Genomic DNA, 7911 nt, shown 5'->3' with positions numbered 1-7911 from the left:
GAAACGTTTTTACATTATGAGTTCTAGTGCTTGTGACGTCATGATCGCAAGCACTAGCTGAAAGTAATACATATCAAAAATGAAAATTACAAGCCAAGGGGAGGCATGCATGCATGGGGCTCCTCTATATCTCCTCAGAAGAGGCATCATCATCGCTACTACCACCGCTGCCTGTGCCGCTGCCGTTGCTGCCATTGCTATTGCTAGTCCCCCCTTCGCTATCCTCAACTACATTAGGGTTCGCCTACACAAAGGATTAAAGTATATAAATACCATTACAAACAATAAATCATATTGATCTATACTTTTCATGTAAAAAATAAAACATACCTCTTCTGGTGGTGGAATCCTCATGGTGCGATTATATTGCTCCTCCGTGATGAGTCCCTCCTCGTAGAAATGCTACCAAGTGGACGCCTGGTTATGACCTCAATGGTAGCCTACCTCTCTAGGAGTAGGCATCCTACCAACGATATGGAACTACAAAACAATTTGAACATACAACGTATTAAAATACACTACATAATGAAGTGAAACAAATTACAAAATTTAATTTAAAAAAAGAAATCAAATAATACTTACAAACTCAGCCTCCCATGACTCCCTGCCACCCGATCCATAATGCGACGATCCCATGGTTGCCATCTGGATACGTCGCGCCTTTGCATGCTGGCGACTTGTCATTTTCTCCGTTGCTCTCTTCTTGGCCTCTTTCCACTCCTTGCGGTGGCAATTGGGTGGTTAGCCATATCCAGGGCGCCCCTGCTCTTGTCTCCACAATGACTCCTTGGCGCGCGTCTTAAGGTGAGACCTCTTGTTATGAAGCGTGTCTCTCACCTTTGACTGTCCCCAATCATCTGAGAATCGTGAATTCTCGGGATTAGGGTACCTTTTATGTACTGATCGCAACACCTCTTGCCACAAACCATTTTTTTGGTGCTTGAAGGGAATCATGCAATCTTTGTATGTGGCATGCACGACACTCCTCAAGTAGGCTATCACTTCCCTCCCCTCAAAGTCATGCAAGATACTACCAACATCAGTGATAGAGTAGTACATTTGTGGAGGCTCACCTCTCTCATTTTCCGGTGAGGGTGATCGAGAGCCACCACCTAGGCAACCCCCACAAAGCCCTCGACCTCCTCGTCCTCCCGCACCACTCTCCCTCCTCCCTCGACGTGCACTACCCTCTACCTCACTCGATACACATGCCTCTGCAAATGTACGTTCTTCGGCCGATCCATGTACCTCACCTGATCCTTGTGTAGGCAAAGATGTGATAAGTGTCCCAGACATCACACTGAAAACCTCATCTACACAGTGGGAGGGCGACCAAGATAATTGGTCATCTCCCCCATGAATTGCTCCTTGTTGAATGGGGTGCTGGAGGATCCAGGATTCCACATCTACACAAAAAAAATCATATTACCCTATGTAGATGAAACATATTACATATAGCGTCTATACCTGCGTCTCTGTGCACGTCTATACCTGCGTCTTTGTGAGCGTCTGTCAGCGCGTGTATCCTCGAGTGTACACTGCAGAGCACATGCGCCTGCACACGTGCTCAAAGACGCGCCCCTAGAGAAACATTTTCGGCATCTATATCTGCGTCTACACTGAGATGTAGACGCGCTATCAGACGCGCTTGGTCGGATGATATTAGCAGACGACCGCCATTATTGATTTACAAAATGCAAGACATAATGAAATCACAAATCCTAAATACACAGACAGAGTAGAGAGAGGAAGATAGAAAGAGAGAGAGAGAGAGAGAGAGAGAGAGAGAGAGAGAGAGAGAGAGAGAGAGAGAGAGAGAGAGACTCACCTTGGCTGTTTGGTGTGGTAGGTGATAGCGCTTCTTCATCTTCTTGGTAAGTTACCCTCCCTTGATGCTTGCTTCCTTGCTTGCTGCTTCTTCTTGTTCTCCTCTCTCTTGTTCTCTCTTTCTTCCTCTCCTTGGCTTTCCTTTTTCCCTTCTTGTGTATTTGAAATGAAAGAAGAGGTGAGTCATGAGGAGGTGAGGCATGAAAAGACTAGGTGAGGCATGAAGAGACTGCATGTCGGCTAAACTCAAGCTTCAGAACCGCAAAAAACGTAGGAAAGGAAAGGCGTAGTTTGAAAAGAAATGATTTAATTATGATTTGAATTTTGACGTGTGCGTCTATTTTTGCGTGTATAAGCACGTCTATTTGTACGGATATATAGACGTAAAAATTGCATCTTTTTACACGCATGGTTAGACGTGCGTATAGACGCTGCGATAGACGCACCCGACTTTGCGCGTCTAGCATGCGCTTCTATGCCTCGTTTGATGTTGTAGTGCCATTTGTGGATCTATTCTGCACATGCCATGTTGTCAAGCTCGCCATGCCGGACATACAAAACATGTGGTTTATGTGGGAGATAAGCGGAAAGTGTCTAAGAACATTTTGAGGGATGGTTTTCCATTTCAAGTCTTGTCGATACCTGTGAGTACCACACTTTGGATATGTCTCCATAGTCTCGTATTCTCCTCGAAATAGTATGCAATCGTTGATATATGTATGGCCGATGTTGTTGTAGTCCATGCCAAGCTTTCATAAAACATGTCGCACATCATCACGAGACTCAAGCATGGTATTTGTAAGTGGTAATGTATGATACTTCAGTAACCTGAAAAAAATCATAAAACACATTGAAAAAGCACAAATATTTTTTATGATAGTGCCAAAAAGAAATCAACAAAGGGTATGTACAAGGTACCTGAACAACTCCGTCACACTCGCATTGCTCCACCTGTATTTTGATTGCACACTTAAGAGTGCAAGCAGTGTCTTTAGGTGAGATACTCTACACTCATCATATAATGGTATGGATACTTCCTCTCTAAGTAGATCAGATGTCTCGACATCCATGGGCATCAATGAATCAATAATTACCTCCATCTCAGGCTCCAAGATTGTAGAAAAGTCTGGAAGGCCGCTTGTCTCCTCTTGTATTGACGGTATAGATTGGGTAGTACCTTCCAAGTGGTGGATTAGCTTAGGAACTCCATCCATTGCATGCCCACAAATTCTTCTAACTAGCCCCATAGGGTGCACTCCTCCTTGGGACAAGACATCACCTTCCTGGATAGAAAATTTGCCAGCCACACCCAATGTTTTTGTATAAGATATTCAATTAGCTTGCGAATACAATGCATGATTGATATACACTTTTCTTACCATTTGCTCAAAATCTGAGATCGCCTAATCAATGATCTTTGATTGAAACATGCCGAAGCGTCGTACGTGTTCTATAGACAATCGACGTTTTCGTCTAATTGCCAGCTTACATTGAGAGCAAGGACATGGGACACATTGATTAAGATACGCCTCACAATCTTGAACATCATGACCTTCATCGTTTTCCAACTACTATTATTACTACTATTACAAATAAGAAAAGAAAAAATTAAAGAATATGATCTTACCATCTCTTTTTTTTAAATTCATTCATTGTCCTCTCTCCCTCCCTCTCTCTCTATTTTTCTCTTTTCCTATTATGTTTAATGTTTTTTCCCTCTCTCTCTCATTTCTTCTTTCTTTTTCTCTCTTTATCTTCCTCTCTCATTTCCTCTCTTTCTCTCTCAATACACATGATTTTTAACAAAAATAAGCAAAAGAAAAGAAGATAAACAAAAATAAAGCAAGAGGGAACAATGCACTCATCGCAAAGGCTTGAGGATGGATTCGGTGGCTCCTCTTCACGATGACGGCTCCTCTTCCCCCTCCTTTGTCGTGTCGCTATGTGCACACCATGTGAAAAACTCTAAAGTGCGGCTTTCTTATTGATCGTGCACACCATGTGAAAAACTCTAAAATGTGGCTTTCTTATTGATCTAGAGAGCCAATGCCATTTTAGACATTAGTGTTAGTGTCCATGGTTCAAACACATTAGTTTTATGGACAAGTGTAGCCAATTTATGATATTTTAGATATTATCTCTTGTAAAAATCCAAAAATGGTAGATAACTCCTAGATTAGGATGACATGCAAAAGAAAGCATGTAGCTTTCAGCCATATGTGAGGATTTTATGTAAAAAGAGAGATGGATGAAATCAGCGCGTCACCATCACTGTTTTCAGATAGTGAACAGCACTTCGAAGTGGGAGATGAAGAAGGAGTGGTCTAGCATCATTCTGGCCAAGTGTGCTAGCATTTTACCCCCCTTTTAGAGCCAATGGAAGCATCAGATTGGCAGTCTGAGCAGCATAGAGGAAGGTATTATCTTATGTACGTTTTTGTGCACAAGAGATCTGTCTTCTCATAATGGAGAAATAAACTGATCTTTAATTCTGTGAGTATTACTCTATGCCTTCTATTTCTTTCCATGAGTATTCTTTCATATCTTCTATTTCTTTCAACCCCTTCTCTTCTGTCTACTCCACTCCTTGAATATCCCTTCACCCTGTTGTCTCTTACCCTGCGGTAGACTTTCAACTGCAGAGGCTCCGACAGTGGTGAACCCGATGTGAAAGTCGGCAGTAGAGATGTGTAAAGATGGGAGATTCTACAGCTTCAAGTGGTGGTGATGCTTTACAACAAATGATTTCTTTGTTGCAGCAACAACAACAACAGATGCAAACTTGGTAGGAAGTAGAAAGAATTGATTCCTTAGTCGTGAATGCATTGTAGGGAGTGGGACAAGAATTGAAGTAGTTTAAAGGTCAAAATGTTTCGTCCTTCATCCGACTGTATGAAGAAAAGATGTTGTTTCATGGGGTACCGCAATATGCATGGAGTTGGTATTTCTCGCGTTTGGCCATGGATGCTTTGCATTATCAAATTGATGAGTTACATAGAAGAGATGCTGATTGGGTAGCTTTTAAGAAAGCTTTGAGAGAAGAGTTTTTCTTGGAAGATACATGATTGGTAACTAAAAAGAAATTTATAGATTGGATTGAAAAGCCCAATAAAGGGTTGGCTGCTATAGCTTTGCTCTGTGAATTTGATAGTCAATATGCGCAATTGGAAGTCAATGAGCAACAATCAATGGAGAGTTAGAAAATTGATTTGTTTGTGAAGGCTACAGATCCTGTCTTGCAGGAGAAGCTGACTGATCGTTTAGAAGATGCCTCTTCTGAAACATGACTGAAATCAGATTGGGCTAATATAATTGAAGCAATGTGTATGTTGGTAAAGAGAGAGCAGATGAAATTAAGATGGGGTACATGCACCACAACTGCCAATGCTTAGAAGGGGGCTAAAATTGCAGCCAAGGCACCTGTAGCTATGGTGGAACAACCAGCTATACCTGTTGGTCAAACTCTTAAAGATGATGCTGTGGATGAATTAATCAAAGGCATGTGTGATTTGAGGTTGAATTTGACAAAGATCTATGCAAAGGTTGAAAATTTTGATGTTAAGGTAGAAGAGTAGGCTTGAACAACAGCCCAAAGACTGTATAAAGAAGGATACAAGAGGAGATGCATTTGGTGTGATAGTTAACAACATGAAAAGCAAGATTGTACAGCTTATCGTGAAGCGGAAGAAAAAAGGTTAATCTTTTGGAAAGATGGAAAAATACATGCAACAAAAATTGGTCTTCCAATAGAGTCGAATTTTGGAAATGGTGGCACGCAGAAGAAGTTGGAAGATATGGTTGCAAGGACAACATTTGCTACCATAGATGCAGCCACATATGGGTTGAGAATTGAAATGACTAATCAAGCTCATAAAGGAAGCATGGCTGAAGCAAAATCTCGTGTTTGGATGCAAGCATTAGATTGCATGGAAAAGGGAAAAATAGCAAAGTCTAAATTGGTTGATGCAAGTCAGAGTATATGAGGGAGAAGAGGATGGAGTGCACCAGTGGACTCATTTTCTGCCTATGCTTATTTGGCTAAGGTTCATAATCAAGAAGCTCTTGTGGAAGAAAAGAGAAGAAGAGTTGAGGATACTACTAGTCCTTCCTCTTTGGGCCCACCTAAACGCATGAAAAGAAGTAAAATGGAGCAACAAAAAGAAATTGAAAAATCCATACCTGAGCATGTTATGGATGATGCCTCTCAAGAGAAGAAACAAGAAGGGAAGAAAAGGGGCAAGCAGCCCAATTATAGGTTACAATCAGATCTTGAGACTACAACAAATCTTGAAAAAGTCTTGGAAGATTGCATACTTGGCAATAGAGTGGAATTCACACTTGGCGAAGTTCTTGGAATTGCAAAGCGTGAATTTCATGATGCAATCATTGATATGCTAAAACGAAAAAGATAGTTTGATGGTGAAGTTTTGAAAGCATTGATGCAGGTTGACAAAGACATAGAGAAACATCTTCAGAGGGAATATGATGATGTATGTAATGTTGTTTTGGAACAGGCCGATGCTGAAAATCCGCTAGATGGAAGTATAGATAGCAAGCTTGTGGCCGAAAATGGTATTATGGGCGGCACTAAGCATAGAGAAAAGGTTATGTATAATAGGGATGTCCATCAACAAGCACATGAAGAAGAAGATGCTCATTTTATTCCAAGCACTCATTATTCACGAATGCATTGGGCTTGTGCTACAACAGAGACAATTGTTAAAGTGGGAGAAAGAGAGATGCCTTGCATAGCTCTCTTGGATCATGGTTCAGAAATCAATGTTATGGCACGCAGTTTGTATAAGAATGGAGGTTGGCCAATTGATGTAGATCCAGGATGGCACATGCGGGTGGGAAACAATTCATCAGGGGATCTTTATGCAACTTGTCCGAATGTACTCATGACTATTGGAGATGTTAGGGATGAATATCAAATTTTTATGGAAGATTCATGTAGTTATCCAATGATTTTGGGGCAGCCCTATATTTTAGAATCAAGGATGGAAACAAAAGCCTTGGATTGGGTTCGAAGTAAAGACAATACAAAAGGAGTACAGTTTCTTCCTATTTGTGTGAATCATCCCCACATTCGGGATAAGCTGCGGGATAATCCTATGCCACCTAATGCACGAGAGTTTAAGGGTTTTTAGATAGCACTACTGTAAGGGGAGGCTATGTCAGTGCCTCTAGAAAGATAATTATACCTCCAAGAAAGGGGGAAACTATATTTGTGTCTGGATTGTAGGAATGGATAGCATGTAGTCTTGGCAGTTTTAAGAATATTTCAGCCATGTGCAGGGCTAAAAAGAAATATGTAAGATGGGCTGAAAAAGAGCTGAAGACATATGGTTTGATGGCTGCAAATGAAGGTATTTTAGGGCTGTTTTCAAGACTAATTGATGTTGATACAGTGGCTGAAATTTTTGCAGCAATTAATATTGAAAGCATGGCATGAAAAGAGGTTATTTATGTTGACACTTTAAAAATGTATGAAGCCATTTAAGAGTTTGCTAAGCACGAATGTTATGGGCTGCAATATGGGTTACAAAATAGGGTTGAAGCAAGGATGGATACAAAGTACAAAACAATTGCAAAGAAGGTTAAGCCTGTTGCTTTGCCTTTACCACCTGAAAGGGATGGGTTGGCTGAAAAAGTGACTCAACAGCCTAGTTTACGGGATCCACATTGAGTGGGACATAAATTTACAGTTGAAACTTCACAAAAGCTAAAAATTGGTGATATAAGCTTTCTTTTACCTACAGAAAGAGCTTGTTTCTTGCAGATGTTGGCAAGGCATGGGAAAGCCTTTGCATTTAAACCAGATGAAATTGGATGTGTTGATCCGACCACAGTTGCACCTATGGTGATCTTTACATTACCTCATGTGCCATGGAATTTAAAGCCTATTCTAGTACCATGGGCATATTTGCCTAAGTTGTTGAAGCTTTTGAATGAGAAGATCAGGATGCAGATTTTGGAGCCCTCTTCAGGTCCATATTCAAATCGGTGGTTTATTGTCCCAAAGAAGAATGGCTCTTTGAGGTTTATATAGGATTTGCAACCAGTTAATAAAGTCACCATAAG

This window comes from Lygodium microphyllum, unplaced genomic scaffold (assembly GCF_053477565.2).
Source record: "Lygodium microphyllum isolate KBCC unplaced genomic scaffold, Lygodium_microphyllum_v1.1.10 scaffold_118, whole genome shotgun sequence".
NCBI lineage: Eukaryota > Viridiplantae > Streptophyta > Polypodiopsida > Schizaeales > Lygodiaceae > Lygodium > Lygodium microphyllum.
This window is presented reverse-complemented; position numbering follows the sequence as displayed.